We start from the raw sequence: 20,435 nt of genomic DNA on the forward strand, positions 1-20,435 counted from the left end.
AATGAACAGGGACTCCTGTGATATCAGGAAGATCACAGATAATAGCCCAATGGGGTCTGCTTGAATAGCAGCATGAGGTGTGTAGTCACTGATTGAAGTTCACTTATAAGGACTCTCTTACATCCTTGTCTCTGCTGATGTGCCAATGTCTACATCTGTATCTAATCTGCAGATGGAGACATATGCACACATACATCTTTATTATCTTGATGTGATATACACCAGTACATGATAAATCCATCAGGCATAGGGCACAGGGCAGCATTTTTATTATTTGCAGAATCCATAATAGCCATGCTCACACTTTTCTCTCACCTCCTGCAAATGGCCAGCCTTCAGTTTATTTTTTGTTTTCAGTTGTATACATTCAGAGTCCCATTCTTCAGAAACTGAATTTCCTGGCAGATCTGACTTTATTTATGTTGCTGTTGTCGGTTGTCGTTAAATCCAGGTCCAGTTCCGACATAAGGTTAATCCTCCTCCGTGGGAATGCTTTGGAAGAATCCCGCAACAGCAACTGCCTGTACATGGAAAACATTGCATGGAAACTGAATATCCATGTGGACTTTGTTGAAAGATCCACAAGTGGTAGATTTTATTGGAGCTAACGACACAACCATTTCTGTCCTAAACCAGGAAGGCAAAAGTCATTAGCCATGATTCAGATTGATCAGATGGGCAGTTCTAATGGAGCAAGGTGTCCTTCAAATTGTTTGGACTACTCCGCTTCACAAAAGCTGGCTCAGCTATACGAATGTGCATGTAAAGAGGGGGAGGATTGGAGGAAGGACTAGGCCTCACTTAGGGCAGATGCTGGGAGGGTGGACCAATCCAGAGGACACTCACAGCCACCTACAACTGGCACTGGCAGATGATCCAATAAATGCAGTTGAGGGAGCACTCGCTTAACCTGGTGGTGCCTGGGCAGGCTCCCTAGGCGGGTTTGTGCTGATGCGCCACCAGGAGCCGGTCGGCTCCTGCAAGTTCTCATGGGCAGTGGAGGGAGGACGGAGAGCTGGACTTGTGGTAGGAAGCATGCCTTGTCCCCTTAGCTAAGCAGGGCCTGCCCTGGTTGCATATGAATGGGAGACTTGAAGTGTGAGCACTGTAAGATATTCCCCTTAGGGGATGAAGATGCTCTGGGAAGAGCATCTAGGTTCCAGGTTCCTTCCCTGGCATCTCCCAGATAGGGCTGAGAGAGATTATTGCCTGCAACCTTGGAGAAGCCACTGCCAGTCTGTGTAGACAATGCTGAGCTAGATGGACCAATGGTCTGACTCAGTATATGGCAGCTTCCTATGTTCCTAAGCCCAGGGTTAGCTGCTCTAGTCCAGAACAGGAGGGGCAGGTAGGTATCAATCTCAAAATGTAGGTGAGACTTTGAGGTCATCCACACAATAAAAAACTGTGTTGTACTACTACTACTACTACTACTACTACTGATATTTATGTACCGCACTTCAACCAAAGTTCTTATACAGAAAATTAAATACATAAATAAGATGGTCCCCTGTCCCCAAAGGGGTTCTAAAAAGAAACATCAAGGCAGACACCAGCAGTATCCACTGGGGGCATACTGTGCTGGGGTTGGATAGGGCCAGTTGCTTTCTCCCTGCTAAATATAAGAGAATCACCGCTTTAAAAGGTATCTCAGATACAGCTATGGGGGAAAAAACTGAGATCACTTTAGGTCAAGAAGCCTGGCTTCCCAGAAAGAACTTGGAGTCCTCCTTTTGTTACTGGCTCCTGTCCTGTCTGCCTTAACAACAGGAGATCCCAGATATGGTTGGAATTAGGGCTACCATAGATCCTCATTTCCCGCCCCCCCCCGGACATGCCCTCATTTCCATAAAAAAACAATGAATGTGCTTAACAAAGGCAATCTGTCCAGTATTTACCGCTCTCTTTTGAGTCAGTGGCCAGGATTGCCAGTTCCTAGAGGCCAGAGCTACCAGTCTAAGGAAGAAAGCCAGCAGGCAGACCATTCCAGAAGTCAGATCTACTGAGGGTGTGGGACAAGGTGTTTCCCCATATTCAAACAATGGGCAAACCTGGTTGCCCACTGCCCAGTACTCTGGAGGCCATGTCCACTGCCATCACTGGCTCACTCAAGTCTACCAGTAGACCTGGACTATGTCACACCAGCAACCAAGTCTATTGACTCCTCTGCAGCAGCATTCAAATAGCTAGACCTGGTTTTAATCTAATAAAAAAAAGTAGATGGGAACGGTGTCTTTATTTTTTAAATTGAAAATATGGTAGCCCTAGTTGAACTACAACTCCCATCATCCCCAGCCATAAGGTCATTGTGATGTCGCATGATGGGATTTGTTGTACAACAACAACATCTTAAGAGGCTGGAAACTCCTGTTTTAAAAGAGCCTGAAATACAGTAAGTGAAAATTACTACAGAGCAGAGATATAGAAGAGGTGAAGGTTTTCCTGGCTTAGCGGAAAGTGGCAGGAAAAGCTTAACCTGCTTTATTTCTGTCTGTTGGGCTGGTTTCAGGTTATGGTGCGCCTTCACCTGGACTCTGCTGCCATCTCTTTTAGTTGCCTTGAGTCGTTATTTTTAACAGCAGACTTGCACACAGAAATTAAGCTGCTGAAGGGTTTCCCAGCATGGAAGTAAGTTGCAGGAGAAGATTTAGCTGCTAGCATGACTTTTGCTTAGGCCAGGACTTCTTAATCTTGGGGCCCCTAGATAGTGTAGAAGTACAACACCCATCATCCCCAGTCACAGTAGTACAGATCGTTGTGGCTGGGAACTGTAGCCCAACGAAATCTGGGGACCCCAGTTTAGGGTAGAGGTTTTCATTCTGTGGATAAAGGGTGGAGCAGGGCCGAGGCAAAAGAAGGAGGCAGCCTTACCTCGAACTTCCCACTAAACTAGGCGTTTGCAGCTTCAGTTCCCTAGCTGTGGTTGGACTCTGACTCCCATCATTGCCAGTCCACAGTGGCCAATTGTCAGGGATGATGGGAGTTGTAGTCTAACAACAGCTGGCAGATTGAAGTCGTGCACTCCGTCACTAAATAGAGAAGGGAGCATCTACATATGCTTTATAAGATCGTTTTTGTGAACTCCTTTTTCTTGAAATAGCACTTCTCATCTTTGCAAGTTTGGGCAAAAAGTTAAGTCTTCCAGTATGTCCACAGGCAAGTTTTTTCTTTTTTCTTTTTTAAAGCATCTCTGCAGGATTTTTCAGCTGAAGGAATGACCTTCGGACTTTAAACAAACAAAAAAAAAAAGTGGGTTGGAATGGAGCTCTTCCCACCTTGAGGCCCAGAAAGCATGCCAGCTTTTGGGGGAGGAAATGATTTAATGGTTTCGCTATGCGGATAATGACCCACACAGGAGATGCTTTCTGGCAGGATCAGTGGGCCCGTGATGGAGAAGCCATGGCTTTTCAAGTCTGAAAGCAACTGTCAGGAGACTAAGCCTGTAAGCAGCAATCTTCTCCCCCCACAGCTGAAAGAACTTACAGTTGGATTATGTTGCATCGCGTCACAGACTCCAAGGTGAGAAAATGTCTTCTTCACCATGCCTTCCAAAAGGCTGCTGTCCTAAGCATTATTACAGGCTTGTCAACCTTTTTACCATTCCCTGATCCCTTAAACAGATTGGCTGATAATAAAGGCTTATTTCCATGCCCCTCCCCAATCTTGGCTGAGTTGTCTCCTAATGACATAGGAGGAGGAGTCCAGCCAGAGCATTTTTCTAGTCAGCTGGGAAGTGCAACCCTACTTAAAAATGAGACCTATTGAATTCAATAAGACTTTTTCAAAAACTAAACTGCATAGGACACTAAACTACTTCTGAGGATACCATGGACAGCCAGGAAAACAAGCAAATGGATCACAGAACAAGTCTATCCAGAATTTCCACTCGAGGCACAAATGACCAGGCTCGAAATCGCATCATACTTAAATTACTAGTAAACTACTAAACTACACACTAAGCACACTAAACTACTTTTGAGGATACCACGGACAGCCAGGAAAACAAGCGAATGGATCACAGAACAAGTCTATCCATAATTTCCACTCGAGGCACAAATGACCAGGCTCGAAATCGCATCATACTTAAATTACTAGTAAACTACTAAACTACACACTAAACACACTAAACTACTTTTGAGGATACCACGGACAGCCAGGAAAACAAGCGAATGGATCACAGAACAAGTCTATCCAGAATTTCCACTCGAGGCACAAATGACCAGGCTCGAAATCGCATCATACTTAAATTACTAGTAAACTGCTAAACTACACACTAAACACACTAAACTACTTCTGAGGATACCACGGACAGCCAGGAAAACAAGCAAATGGATCACAGAACAAATCCATCCAGAATTTCCACTCGAGGCACAAATGACCAGGCTCGAAATCACATCATACTTAAATTACTAGTAAACTACTAAACTACACACTAAACACACTAAACTACTTCTGAGGATACCACGGACAGCCAGGAAAACAAGCAAATGGATCACAGAACAAATCCATCCAGAATTTCCACTCGAGGCACAAATGACCAGGCTCGAAATCGCATCATACTTAGATTACTAGTAAACTACTAAACTACACACTAAACACACTAAACTACTTCTGAGGATACCACGGACAGCCAGGAAAACAAGCAAATGGATCACAGAACAAATCCATCCAGAATTTCCACTCGAGGCACAAATGACCAGGCTCGAAATCGCATCATACTTAAATTACTAGTAAACTACTAAACTACACACTAAACACACTAAACTACTTCTGAGGATACCACGGACAGCCAGGAAAACAAGCAAATGGATCACAGAACAAATCCATCCAGAATTTCCACTCGAGGCACAAATGACCAGGCTCGAAATCACATCATACTTAAATTACTAGTAAACTACTAAACTACACACTAAACACACTAAACTACTTTTGAGTATACCACGGACAGCCAGGAAAACAAGCGAATGGATCACAGAACAAGTCTATCCAGAATTTCCACTCAAGGCACAAATGACCAAGCTCGAAATCGCATCATACTTAAATTACTAGTAAACTACTAAACTACACACTAAACACACTATACTACTTCTGAGGATACCACGGACAGCCAGGAAAACAAGCAAATGGATCACAGAACAAATCCATCCAGAATTTCCACTCGAGGCACAAATGACCAGGCTCGAAATCGCATCATACTTAAATTACTAGTAAACTACTAAACTACACACTAAACACACTAAACTACTTCTGAGGATACCACGGACAGCCAGGAAAACAAGCAAATGGATCACAGAACAAATCCATCCAGAATTTCCACTCGAGGCACAAATGACCAGGCTCGAAATCGCATCATACTTAAATTACTAGTAAACTACTAAACTACACACTAAACTACTTCTGAGGATACCACGGACAGCCAGGAAAACAAGCAAATGGATCACAGAACAAATCCATCCAGAATTTCCACTCGAGGCACAAATGACCAGGCTCGAAATCACATCATACTTAAATTACTAGTAAACTACTAAACTACACACTAAACACACTAAACTACTTCTGAGGATACCACGGACAGCCAGGAAAACAAGCAAATGGATCACAGAACAAATCCATCCAGAATTTCCACTCGGGGCACAAATGACCAGGCTCAAACTCGTATCATACTTTGGATACATTGTGCAAAAATCCAGCTTTCTTGAGAAGTCCATAATGCTGGGAAAAGTTGAAGGAAAGAGAAGAAGGGGATGGCCAGCAGCAAGGTGGATGGACTCGATTATGACAGCAATGAATGCACCACTGAGAGACCTTAGAAGCCAAGTTGAAGACAGATCGTCCTGGAGAGAATCTATCTATGTGGTCACTAAGAGACGACACCAACTTGATGGCACTTAATCAATCAATCAATCAATCAATCAATCAATCAATCAATCAACATAGGACAGGGATGTAAAGCTCCTTCTTTTATGTGATCTAAAAGAGTACACACTTGTCCCTGCTGGCAGGGGCATAGCTAGGGGAGAGGGAGCCCATGTTCACCCCTCTCTCCAGCGGCCTTTCGGAGAGAAGGAGATTATGAAGAAAATAGGGAGGGGTGGATCTGGGGGGCATTCAGGGGCTTGTGGACCTGGGTTCTTTGAACCCATCCTCTCAATTATAGCTACACCCCTGCCTGCCGGTGCTTAAGATACAGACACACCATGCCAGATTCTCAATGGCCCAGTCCTTGAGATGTTCAAGATAAGAACATAAGGACAGCCCTGCTGGATCGGGCTCATGTCCCATCCTGTCAAGCATCCTGTTTCACACAGTGACCCACCAGATGCCTATGGGAAGCCTACAGGTAAAAGGTGAGAGCATGTCTTCTCTCCTGGAGCTCTGCCAGAAGGTGATTTTACTCTAGAAGGGCAGGTGTGCATTCACATATAGTCCAGATTTGCGTTGAAGTCCCTGCGAGCTACTGGGGAGCACTCCATACACGATTTGGGTTTTTCATTACCCCTGCTAACTTGGCAAAGAGGCAACTTTTAACGTGGTGATTCTCTTTGTTTAGCAGGGGGAGAGTAACTGGTCCTATCCACCCCTAGCACAGTGCCTCCAGTGACTGTTGCTGGTGTCTATCTTATGTTTCTTTTTAGATTGTGAGCCCTTTGGGGACAGGGATTCATCCTTGTTTATTTATTATTTCTCTGTGTAAACCGCCCTGAGCCATTTTTGGGAGGGTGGTATAGAAATCGAATAAATAAATAAAAAAAATTATGCATTGGAGCTCAGCCTGATTTATGTCTGGGGCAAAAAATTCTACATTTTGCATCGGGTTTGGGGGCAAATTAGAAATATCCAATATGCCCCGTATGTCGCAGTATTTCACCCCTCTTAATCCTGTGGTAAAGCCTGCTGTCTGAGAAAGGCCCTGCTGTTGCTCCCCTGCAACTGGTATTTAGAGGCATTTTGCCTCTGTGGCTGGAGGTGGCTTATCACCCTCAGACTAGTAGCCATTGATAGACCTATCCTCCATGAATTTGTCTAACTGAATCCTTCAAACGTATGGAATTTGAATCTTTAAAAACCATTGCAGAATCCAAGGGAAAGAGTTGTGGTATGCAAGGGCAAGGCAGTGGAGTGGAATCAGGAATATTAATAGTTTAATGAAATAGAGGCTCCACCTAATGGCGCAGCGGGAAGTGACTTGACTAGCAAGCCAGAGGTTGCCAGTTCGAATCCCCGCTGGCAGTGGCGTATCTAGGGGAAAATAGCGCCTAAGGCAAGCACTGAAATTGCGCCCCCTGTCCAAACATCTGACACCCATCTTTCAGATTACTTTACCATAATATCAGCTGAAAAATACAAGTCAAGCTTGTTAATCTTTTAATATTTCAAAAACTATTTCACAGTGGACGTGGCCAGACCAAAAAATGCTGGCAAACTACAAATTTCAGTATGATGGGGCTCATGAAATACCCAAATACTATGTGGAGATGTACTTGGAAAACTAAACAGAAGTGCCTGTCTAATTCTCTGCTATGCATTGTAGCATCACTATTACATAAGTTTTAAAAATAAATGGAGAATTTGACCTTTCCCAGATACTCTGTAAATAATTAAAGGATATGCAGAGTAAACTGTGTCACTGCTTGGAATATATTCTAGTCTTTCAGAAAGACAGTTAAAAAGAGAGCAAGAAACTCCCAGTGGGCCTTAATACTAAGGATTTCACACTGATTCAAAGACAAACTCACCATTAATAGCCATATTATTAAGACATCACATTTAACTCACTTATCACAAGAAGCAAAGTAAGAGCAAATGAATACAATCCTAGCTCATAAGCTTCAGCTCATTATTCACAAGCCCTGATTCTCTGTACATAGTGCCAAAACTGAATATGTGTACAGTGATTTATATTATATTGAATTAAAAATAATACCTGTAGTCTCTTTGGGGGGCTTCCTAAAGGCTGTGGGGGGGTCTGCAAAGGTTCCCCCTCTGCCCGCTGGCTTCTAGGGCCTTGCAGGGACCATTGTAGCATGTGTCATGGCCATTAATTATTTTTAATGGCCGCTAAAAACAAAATGGCCACCGTGCATGCTCAAATGGCCTCTGCAAGGCCTGGCCTGGCCTAGGGCCTCACAGAGGCCATTTGAGCATGTGCGGTGGCCATTGTGTTTTCAGGGGCCATTTTTTTTAAAAAAAATAATTTTATAAAATGGCGCCCCCCCTTCAAGTGGTGCCCGGGGCACGTGCCCTGCCTGCTCCACCCTAGATACGCCCCTGCCCGCTGGTATGTTTCCCAGACTATGGGAAATACCTATATTGGGCAGCAGCGATATAGGAAGATGCTGAAAGGTATAATTTCCTACTGTGTGGGAGGAGGCAATGATAAACCCCTCCTGTATTCTACCAAAGACAACCACAGGGCTCTGTAGTCGACACCAACCCGAAGGCACACTTTACTTTTAATGAAATAGATAGTACTAGCGGAACCCACATTTATGGCTCAGTGGGGATTTGAACCTCAGTCTCTTAAGTCCTACTCTAACGCTCTCTAACGGGTATATGATGCTGGCTTTCTCCTTGCAAGATATGTCTGTGTATTATTATCCCAGCACTGAGATGGAGGGTGGGGCAAGGCTGAAAGGAGCACAGCTTGCCTTGTGAGTTTTTGTCTGAGGTAATATTTGAACCAGGAAGTTCCTGGCTCCCCACTTATTATTTTAATTGCACTAAAAGGAAGAACCACACATTTATAGGGAGGGGGAGAGAGATCAGTTCCACAACACTGAGGAACCAAAATAAATTTAAATATGACTCACAAAGATAAAGTTGCCACCTTTCTCTTTTGGTTCTGCTTTAACAGCTAACTGAGCAAAGAGGCACCTTTTAAATTTAAAATGGTGATTCTCTTGTTTAGCAGGGGGAGAGCAATTGCCCATATCCAGTGGTTGCTGCTGGTGTCCACCTTACGTTTCCTTTTATACTGCTAGTCCCTTGGGGACAGGGAAAAAACTTATTTTCTATGTAAACCACTTTGACTTTTTTGTTTTAAGTGGTATATTGTTGTAGTTGTCTTTAGCAGCAACCTGGTATGTAGAAATTAAACAGGTAAAACTTTTTCTGGCTTAGAGATCAGTGGTGGTGAAAGCTTCACCAGTTGAATTGTTGTACATTGGGCTGCTAAAGGGTAGAGGACGGAGTAAGGTCACTAAAAATGGTAGTGGCCATAGGCAAGTATCCTCTTAAACCAGGCTTTCTCAGCCTTGGATGCCCAGAAGATGTTGGATTCCAACTCCCATCACTTTCAGTTACAATGGCCAAGCCATTGTTGCTGGGGATGATGGAAGTTGTAGTTCCTTCTGGGCATCCAAGGTTGAAGGAGCCTGGGTTAAATGATATCAGATAAGGACATCTTAAGGGTAGGAGAGCTGTTCTAGCAGTCGTGAGCATTAGCGGTCCCCCTTTGCTAAGCAGGGTCTGCCCTGGTTTGCATTTGGAAGGGTGACTGCATGTGAGCAGGGTCTGCCGTAAGGTATGTATGTAATATATTTGTATTGTTTTAATGGTACTGTAAACTACCTTGGGGTTGTTTTTTTTAACGAAAGTGATACAAATCTGACAATCCATCAATCAGTCAATATTCTCCTTACGGGATGGGGCCATAGCTTGGTAAGAGAGAACCACTTTTGAACGCAGAAGCCCCCAGTTCAATCCCTGGCATCTCCAGGTAGGGCTAGTAAAAAAAAAGACACAAACCTGCCTGAAACCTTGGAGAGCTGCTGCCCGTCAGTGTAGTAATAATGAGCTAGATGGAGCAATGGTCTGACTCAATATAAGGTAGCTTCCTATGTTCCTATCCTCAAGTTTGTCCTATGAGCACTAGTTGAGGGAGGCCAGTGGCGGCCCATGTCCCCCTCGCCCCTCCCCATATGTCTGACATCAGATGCAGGCGATTAGCTGCGCCCTCCACATCTGATGTCAGACATGAGGGTGCGGCCCCATTCGGGATCTAGATCGGGGCCAGTGATGCTCCTGGCCATGCTGAGAATGCAGTGCTGGCCATTTAAGTCCTGAATGGGGCCGCACAGCCCTGTTTGGGAGCTAAACCACGCCCACCGAGTCTGACATCAGACATGAGGTGTGTGTCGGGGACACGGGGCACGGCCCCTGAGGGGCAGCGGCCTGGGTTCTTTGAACCCAGTCGCCCAATGCTGGCTACGCTCCTGCCTGTGAGTCCCTCCTCTGAGTCCTTCTGCCATCTAAAATTAGGTGGTAAATCTAAAATTTCCCTGGTAGCCAGGGTAAGGGCCATCTTGGTTTTAGCCTCTTATGTGCCTTCCCCCAAGAAGCTTGCCTGGCACTAATTTTGCTGATTCACATTTGGCATGAAATGAAGTCTTTGTTTAATTTGCCCAAGTATTCCAGGATGTTATAACTTCGGCCCAGGTGATCCAGCATAGTGCTGCCTTCTGCATAATCCCCACCAATCACTATGGTCTTCTGGAGAGGTTTGCCTGCAGTTAATCTGGTTCATCTAGTGGTGACTCAGGGTTGGGCCTTCTCTGCAGCTGCCTGCCCGAGATTTGGAATGCTCTCCTTGTTGAGATATGAGGTGTAACATCTTCAGTGTGACCCAAAAAACCACATCTTTTAACCAGGTTTTTAGTGGATGTTTTTAACAGTTGTAATTGTTTTACAACTGAATGTATTTTAACTGTGGATTGTGAATAGCCTTCAGATCTGGTGGTATACAATGTAATAAATAAATAAATGGGCATGTTTCTCTGTTTTCCTGAACTGTATTGGTTTAGTTGTGTGACCACTGCATTCTATGTTTTTAATAGCCAGTTTTAATTGTGTTCATGCTTTGAATATGGGCACGGTCCTAAAAACGTCTTACTGCAGTGTGACTTAAAAGTTCACTAAATAAATAATTTCCCCAGAACCCTCTTTGGCCTGAAAGAGACCACTTCTGTGATTAATAAAACACACTCCTCTGTCACAGCTGGAAGATGTCTTTAAAAGACACACTAACTGGAGACATAATATCACCATTAACTTTTACTTGCTTAACTTCTGTTATTTGGAATTTAAAAATTCCCATGCTTGATCTTTGCCCAAAGGATTTTTTCCTGAAAATGATAAAACATTATTCCCATGCAGACTGCTCACTGGTTCCATTATGGTCTCTCCAAACAGCTTGGTTTTATAATTTGAGATCTGGCAGCCTGTGTGAAGCTATGCCTTGTTTGGGTGGAAATTTCATTCTGAAATACCAAATAAGTCTAGAAGTCTTGAAATAGTAGACTGATTACGTTCAGGATGTTATTTCACTTTGAAAAGAAAGATTTCCATGCTATGGTATGAGAGGAAAAGGTCCCCTGGTTTACTAAGGAATTTTAACGCAGGTCTGTTTTGTCTTGGGTTAAATAACAGTAAGAACAATGGCTGGCATCCACAGCCATGAACTGCTTGCAGAAGAAATGTATTCTAGTGCAAAACTGTTGTGCTAGACTTCAGGACTAGTGTTGTGCTACTGCAAGCATACTTACCGTTTCACAACATTTGTGCAACTGCAGCATGCCTATTTATTTCAATGGGAACTTTGTGCAAGAGTGCTTTTGCACAACCTCAGCTTTCAGCATCACTAAGATAACAGCTTGCACTACTGCAGATCTGGTTGTTCCACAAGCAGTTTGTTGCTCTGGATGTCAGTCCCTGTTATGCTCATTACTTGTAGAGAAGGGGCATGGTCCAGCCAAGTTCAGCACTTGTAAGCCACATTGATAACCATGGGAGAGTGTTAAGCACATACCCATTAAGGCCCCTTGGCCATTTTTATTTGGATCTAGGAACCAGCCCAAAAAATTAGGAGTCATGACAACAGATATTTGACAAAATTATGGACTTAGTGATGGACATTGTGTAGCTGGGTGGTAATGGTGTGGGCTGCTTCTCTATTCCCTTTACATGTAACAGGATCAGGGGGCCTGGAGCACCTTTCTTATGAGGCAAGGCTACAGCATCTGGGGCTTTTTAGTTTGGAAAAGAGGTGACTATAGGGAGATGTCATAGAGGTGGTGCGTGGAATAGAGAGAGTGGACAAAGAGAAATTTTCCTCCCCTTCTCACAACACTAGAACCAAGGGTCATCCCATGAAACTGAAGGCCGGGAAATTTAGGACCAAGAAAAGGAAGTACTTTTCCACATAGCACATAATTAATCTATGGAATTCTCTGCCACAGGATGTGGTGATGGCCACTAGCTTGGATGGCTTTAGAAGGGTCTTAGACAAATTAACGGAGGGCAGATCTATCAATGGCTACTAGTCTGGTGGCCCTCCAGCCTCAGAGGCACGATACCTTTGAATACCAGTTACAGGGGAGCAACAGCAAGAGAGAGGGCATGCCCTCACCTCTTGCCTGTGGGCTTCTCAGAGGCATCTGGTGGACCACTGTGTGTAACAGGATGCTGGACTAGATAGGCCTTCGGCCTGATCCAGCAGGGCTGTTCTTATACCACAGAACAGAAACAGAGCTGCCAGGGACAAAAACATTGTTTTTTTGAAAATAACTCTTGGCTCTGAACTCTTGGTTGAGAACAGATTAGGATGGTTAGAACATCCAAATCTGGGGACCACGGTTAAATTTTTAAGTGCCATGGCTCCCTGGTGCCTAGGGTCTGTCAAGCCCTGTACTTACCTAATTGAAACCAAAGGTTTTCAAATACCCTTTTGGACTGGCTCATGTCCAGAGGCATTTACACAATTGGGCACACGCATGTGCTAAGAACATGAGCCCTGGGGTCCTAGAGGGCCACCCTTGTTTCCTCCCTTACCCACTAAATTGCTTGCCCCCTGTATTGCTCACCCCCACTGGCGAGCTCGTCACTGCTGTGCTTGCCCCAACTCCGCGATGCGGCACACAGGGTGGGAAACAAACAAAAACTCAGTGAGCGGGTTGGGGAAGAAGTGGTGAGCGAATGCAACGAGGGAAGAAGGGACATGCAAAGCGGCATGAGGTGGGAAGAAGAACCCTGTGAGTGGGCAGGGAAAGAAGCTGTGAGCAAAGGGAGGAGGGAGGAGAAGAGATGCAGGAGTACAGTGATGAGCAAAGCAGTGGTGGTGGGGAGAAGCGGCAAGCAAATGGGAGCTGGGGTGCTCTGGAGTTTCTACCGGGCTGCCTCAACCTGCCTATACCACTGATTGCACCTGTTGTGTTTTTGGTTAATCCATTCTTTTGGTTAATCCATTCCTTGATCCAGGCCAGTTTTTGAATGGGGCTTTAGTTACTGTTCCCTTTCCTAAGCTGGGTCTACCCTCATTTGCATTTGAATGGGAGATTACATGTGTGAGCACCATAAACTATTCCCCTTTGGGATTGGGCCCAAAGTGCAGTGGAAGAGCATCTGCATGCTTAAAGGCAGAAGAGTCCATGTTCCCTCTCTTGCTTCTCCAAGATAGGGCTGAGAGAGATTCCTGCCTGCAACCCTGGAGAAGCCGCTGCCGGTCTGCGTAGACAATACTGAGCTAGATGGAACAACGGTCTGACTTGGTATATGGCAGCTTCCTATGTACTTGTATTCTAGTTCTAGAGGAGAGGCAGGGCTAACAACCAGCCAGCAGAAGGAGCACTGAAAAGTAGTCTGACTCCGCACTTGCCTCTCTGCACATAATATTTATTTCATTAAATTATTAATATTCCTGGTCCCAGTACACTGCCTTGTCCTTGCATGCCACCACTCTTTCCCTTGGATTCTACAGCACCAAACCGTTGTTTTCAGATCAACAATACAGAATCTACAGTTTCATGTGTGTAGGGATTCCCCCAGGGCTGGTAATGAAGCCAGTTCTCAGAGGTCCCAGAGCATCTCCTCCTTGGGCCTGCACAGGAAGTAAGGCAAAATGGTCCCGTGCTACCTTTCCTCTCCAATGGAAAAGGAGGGAATGGGGAGAGATTTGAAAGAAGGAATTTTGGGTGTTTTAATAAGATAGAAGAGGAAGGGAAGGGAAGCCATCCGATGCTCCGTTTCAAGCAGCAAAATGTCATAGCCTGGCACTGGCTGTTACCGTATGCTAACTTATATTAACTCTGCTTCTCTTCCTATAACAACATTAGATGGAGCCATAGCTCAGAGGTAGAGCATCCGCTTTGCATGCAGAAGGTCCCAGGTTCAATCCCTGGCATCTCCAGGTACGGCTGGGAAAGACTCCTACCTGAAACATTAGGGAGTCAGTATGATACTGAGCTAGATAGCCCAAGGGTCCGACTCAGTATAAAGCAGCTTCCTATGTTCTTAATACCCACAAGGCTGGTTCTCATGGCCAGCATTAGGGTAGGCCAAGCATCCTACTCAAGTTCAAGAGCTGTGCAAGCTCCTGTTTTGTAATGGTGTGCTGTAAAAAGCAAGGTAGGAGGTTGGGGAGGTGATCGTGTGCACGGCTTACTCTCGGTAGCGGAGCTCAGCCTCTGTCCTACCAGGCAGTTAAACCTAGCTGTTTAATGAGATAGGAAGAAAACCCGTCCTACCAGCACAGGCCTAGCAGACGATCACTTCTCCCTGCCTTGCTTTTTAGGAGTTCATAATCACTAAACAGGAATCTGCACATGAAATCTCCTGAACTTGGGTAGGATGCTTATCCTACCCTATTGAGGATCAAGTAAGCCAGCCCTTTGTCTGGTTCACCATAACAAAGAAACAGGTAGTGCTTTTCCTGGTTGCAAGAGAAGGAAGGGGAAAGGCTTCACCTGATTCTTTGTCTCCCAGCTTATTGTTATGGACCAAGGACCAGCAGGGCCACTTAAAGAGAAGTGTCAGTCTCACACAATGGGTCTGAAAGGTTTCCAAAGACAATGAAAGAACTTGCATGAGAAAAAGCTGAGCTTCTAGTCTTTCCATCTGAGTTAATATAAACTATGTTCCAATGAGCATAACACATAGGTTTGCGTGCTTTTGCGGTAGGACGAACAGAGTGCATTTAAAGATCTCACTTTAAACTCATAGGTATGCGTTGGTCATTCTAATGGAACAAAGCAGCCTTTAAGCCAGTGTAACCGGCTCGTTCAGCTGGATTTTTATGGCCGCTCTGCATCACTGGAGCGGTGCAAAGCACCTGGAGCGCAGCAGTGAAAGTTTATTGCTGTTTTCTCTCTCTGAGGTTTACTTATATAGCCTACCGAGGTGCTGCTATTGCAGAAGAACACTTGCAGTATGGGACAGAAATCCCAGTCTAGCTTGAATAGTGCTTGTGGCTTCTAATGGAACATGGCAATTTGGGTGATTAACTGTGCCAGGCAAATTGGGCTGGCCCCATAGATGTGTGGGGGTGGGGTGGGGTGGGGTGGGGTGGGGGTGGATAATGATGCCCCCTGCACCAGCTTCATCCAAGGGATCCAGTTGATTTAACTGTGAATTTACTCACCTTGATTTAAGCTATGTTGGACTTGCTGGTCACTCTTGCAGCTCTGGTGTGTGTTGTGTGTGTGTGTGTGTATTTGTTTATTGGGAAGGTTAGCAAAGGCCTGCACAGATTTCCTTAAAGTAAGAGAAATATACTCTACTGGTATCATTAAAGTTTGACATTTTTTCCTCTGATTTATGCTTGTATGATTATTACCATTTCTAATTTTAAGATCTACCATTTATAACTAAAGTGTTTTATATTTTGGATATCAATGACAGAGGAGGAGCTCAACACGTATTTCAGTTGTATAAATGGGCATAGTTCTTGTTGGATTTGTATATTATAGAATTTGATTATTAATTTCCATTAAATCCTCATGTTATATTTTGATGACTCTAGTTATAAGATAAAACTTGATACTTGGAAGATTCATAGTTCTCCTATGGAGCTAAAAGTTTCCCAAGGTGGCTTACAATACATAATGCAATACAGTATGAAGCTATGTTGGTGGCACACCTAAAAGAAATATCAGGGAACTTTAGGGTTCACTTAGGGTTGCCAAGTCTGACTGAAGCTATTCCTGAAAATTCTGTGCCCTCCAACATTTTTCACAATATCGAGCCATTAAAATCTCCATGATGGCTTTCAGTACTCACCTGGCAACTGAAGTCAGTTTCTGAAGACTACAAGACAGTCCTCCTTTCAGTGGCTGACATCCAGTCTACTGCATGTGGGAGGATGTTACACTTATGTAAAGCCATTGCACTCACCCACTGCACCAAGTTTGGAGCTTGCATCCCAGACTAGTGTTGTGCAACCACAAGCCTACTTGCAGTTGTGCAACTGTGTCCCGCCTCATTTATTTTAATGGCAACTTTAGTGCTAGTGCACTATAGTGCAATCCTGCAAATCCTTGGTTTTAAGTGCAGCTAATAAGCCTGTGCATCTTTAAAACTGTCGGATCAATTCTGGCACAATCTGATTTGACCAAAAACGTGTTGGGTGGGCCAACATGCCTCCTCACTGTTGGAGTTGGGTTGGTGTTGAACCAACATTTTACTGACATTATGTTGGACCAATCCCCACTCCCCTTTGTTATCCTCTGTCCTGCCTCCCCCAGATGCAACAATGGTGTCTGTTTGCAGTGCTTATGGGGGATTGAAGAGGACCTGTGTAAAGGTAAGGGGGGGGGGAAGCAGGAGGACAGTGAAGGGTAGTTCCAGCAGGCATGTCGAAACTTTGATTAATTCCAGAATGATAGGTGGGAATTTAGTTGGCATTCCAGCAGTTGGGGCTCCCTCCTATCGTTTCTGGAATTAATTCCGATAGTTAGGAACATAGGAAGCTGCCATATACTGAGTCAGACCATAAGTCTATCTAGCTCAGTATTGTCTTCACAGACTGGCAATGGCTTCTCCAAGGTTGTAGGCAGGAATCTCTCTCAGCCCTATCTTGGAGAAGCCAGGGAAGGAACTTGAAACCTAGATGCCCTTCCCAGAGCAGCTTCATCCCCTGAGGGGAATATCTTACAGTGCAAACACTTCTAGTCTCCCTTTCATATGCAACCAGGGCGGACTCTGCTTAGCTTAAGGGGACAAGTCATGCTTGCTACCACAAGACCAGCTCTCTTCTGTTCCCAGTTCCAACATGGGTACTATCCTGTCTGACATGCTTGTTGGAACTATATGGCTGCACAGGCCTAGAAACTAAGCCATCCTCTTGCAATAGTGCAGCATGTAGAAACCAAGGGAAAGAGTTATGGAATGCAAGGACAAAGCAGTGGAGTTGATTCAGGAATATTAACAGTTTAATGAAACAGATATCATATACAGAGAGGCAAGTGCAGTGCTCTTGCTGCTGGCTGTTTGTTAGCCCCGCCTCTATTCCAGGACTGGAATCCAAGTAACTAAAGCCCATTCAAAAGCTGGCCTGGATCAAGGAGTGGATTAACCAAAAACACCACACAGCAGGGCTCTTTTTTTTTTTTTTGGTAGTTTCTTGCTGTAGATGTCAGCTAGTGTTCCTCCTGCTGTTGTCCTCAAGGGTCTGTGGTGAGCCCAGGGGAAATGTTTCCTCCTCCTGGAAGTGTGTTACCAGGCAGCCCAATGTTTCTCACTCGGGTATAGAACTTCTCCTCATGGAGGCCAAGTGGAATGCCACTCCTGGCTCACTTTCAGTAGTGGGGTAGGAAAGAGAGAGACTGGCAGGCCAGGATGTGAAGATGCTCCATGCCCTATGCCTATGGTCTCCTAAGGCTTCAGTCTTAAGCACTCAAAGAACAGAATTTCAAACTTACTTGTGACCCAGTTAAAGACAATAATCACCCCAAAATAATCCAACTAAGAGATGGAAATTAACAATATATTTAAATTTAAAAATTATATAAGTAATAAATGTAGCCACCTAATGGCTCAGCAGGAAAATGCTTGACTATCAAGCAAGAGGTTGCGGGTTCGAATCCCCGCTGTTATACCTATATCCCCGCTGTTATACCTATATTGGGCAGCAGCGATATAGGAAGATACTGAAAGGCATCACATTGCGGGAGGAGGCAATGGTAAACCCCTCCTGTATTCTACTAAAGACAACCACAGGGCTCTGTGGTCACCAGGAGTCAAAACCGACTTGACGGCACACTTTACCTTTACCTAAAAAATAATACCCATTACATACAAATCCTATTGATAACCATAGACCACTTATTGAAATTTACCAGAAAATCACTTGTAAAAAGGAATATAAACACACAGTTAAAACCTGTGGTGATCCTGAAGCACTCATAGTCCTAAATTTGCCAAGGAATAGATCTATTCTCCAAGAAGGGTATCAAATTTGTACTGTAGTTGTCAAAGCAGATGATTTCAGAAGAGTCTCTAGCCAGTCAAATGTGTTTTCGACCAATCCCTGTTCTTCTTCCATTGCAGTATCAGAGAGAGTCTCTCTCCTTGTAAAAAGGCTTATATAGCAATAAAGCCTCACCGGAATGAATATCAATGCTCAATATTTATAACCCACAAAAATAATTTCTTACTGATACATTTTATCCTTGTAACTACAGGTGTGTAAGTCCTGTTCCTCTCATTGAAGGCAATTACACATCCCCACCCCACAACCCTAACAGAATAGTTTATTCTTATAATAATTTTTATAAAATCACGGTAGGGCAATAATAGTAGGGCTTACTGATTGCATTTTGCTGCTCTTTTCTTTACAGCAGTGAGTGGGAAAACATTCTTATTAGTTGACTGACTACATTCTCAAGTGTTACGTTGTGCACACAGCATTTAAGTTTAAATTTAGTAAACTTACCAGAAACAAGCTATTCGCCCTATATCTGAAAGTCTGAAATGTTATTTTAAAACATTGGGGGAAAATTTTAAAGGGAAGATAAATTTAAGTAGTAAGAGTATCCCACGACCCAGTACTGGGTCGCGACCCACATTTTGAAAACTACTGCACTAGAGAGCAATAGAAATATATGCATAGTTTAAAATCAAAATCTATTCATCTGTTTGTTGAATACAATATCCAAAATGGAAGTGTTAACATTTCTAATATTAAGAATATTTATATGCTGCTTTTCAACAAATAGTTCATAAAGTGATATGCATAACAAGGCATAAAAATGAGAACATGAATGAGAAAAATGGTTCTTGTTATGGACAGTGATATTCTGTCTCAATGGGATATAGAGGGATTCTATCCCATGGGACAGAGGGATTCTATCTTGGAAGGAGATTTCATTGCAAGCCATTCCTGTGTTTTAGGAGAAAGGAAATGTTTTTTTTTATTCTGAAGCTTGCTTTTTGTATTTTCTTTTTGTATTTTGCACCTGCTACTTGCTACTGCCTTTTGTTAACTGAACCTCTATCTAAATGTGTGCCTTGACTTAATGTCAGTGTTCAAGTATTGCTGCTGTTATTCTTTTTGGGCCTTGCAATAAAAGAGAAATTAGGAGAGTGAAGAATCCTTTTTCTTCTTCTTTTCCACTTGTTTGAACTATCCTTGGCCTAGCTCAGCCTAGGACCACAGGGTTCACTTTGTTGGGCGAGGGGCCTGATTGAGATAAAGTATATATTCCCAGCACGCTCACACCTCTCCCCCCAGGGGTGTCATATACATAACATTCTCAATCCTAAAGCAACTTACAATCTAAAAAGAAACACAAGGGAGACACCAGCAACAGCCAGTGGGGAGGGATACTATGCTGGACTGGGTAGGGACAGTTGTTCTCCCCTGCAAAATATGAGAGCCATGACTTCAAGAGCTGCCTCCTTGGCAGGACTTAAGGTGTGGGACATCTCTGTTTCATCCAGTTTCTTTTTTTTTCTGAACAAAAATATGGACAAATATTTTGCCATATTGTGACTAAAACGTGGTGAGGGATAAAATTACTTTGGGCTGTCTATAGTAAGGAAGCATGTGGGGTTGCTTGGCAACCTTCTTTTCCTTTGACCTTATTAGCCACTCCTAAGCCTGAGTTTCATGCAGTGCAAGCCTCAGGAGAAGCCTCATTGAGTTTAATGGAATTTACTACAAAGAGCAGCCTCATAACTTGGAGAACTGGGTACTACCAATTCTTGGAGTGTACCCATGAGCTTTACTTCCAGTGTTTGCACAACTATGCCAACACTGGGCATGTCATAGGAACCTGCCAATATAGGCATATTCTGCCCTACTTGTGGTTCCGAAACTGACATCTGTAGAATACTTCAAATCTTGGTATAGATAGTGGGTTCGGAATTACAAGTAGGGCAGAAGATGCCAATTATGTGCATGCCAATGATATGCAATGATATGTTTGGATGATATGCCCAATGCAGGCATAGCTGTCCCAACTGGAAGTCGGGCTTATGGGTGTACCCCAGGAACCAGTGTTTCCTGGTTCTCCGTGTCATGTGAAGCTGTCCGTAGTAAGTATGCTCAGCATTGTAACCTTAGCTTTGCACTCTAATCTCAATAGAAGTTGTTTTCACATTGATTCAGCTTTTTGATATGGTATTCTGACAGCAAAATATGTTTTGATCCAAAGTAGGGTAAT

General features: G+C 43.9%; 1 long non-coding RNA gene across 1 annotated transcript in view; it reads right to left on the reverse strand.

The window, feature by feature from the left end:
• Nucleotides 1-252: 252 nt before the first annotated feature.
• Nucleotides 253-20,435, reverse strand: part of LOC128351716 (uncharacterized) — a 33,859-nt gene continuing 13,676 nt past the window's right edge. Inside the window, exon 3 of the long non-coding RNA XR_008319998.1 lies at nt 253-521. This is a non-coding gene — a long non-coding RNA (uncharacterized LOC128351716). The remainder of the gene's footprint in view (nt 522-20,435) is intronic.

Source organism: Hemicordylus capensis, chromosome 3 (genome assembly GCF_027244095.1).
Source record: "Hemicordylus capensis ecotype Gifberg chromosome 3, rHemCap1.1.pri, whole genome shotgun sequence".
NCBI classification, from domain to species: Eukaryota; Metazoa; Chordata; class Lepidosauria; order Squamata; family Cordylidae; genus Hemicordylus; species Hemicordylus capensis.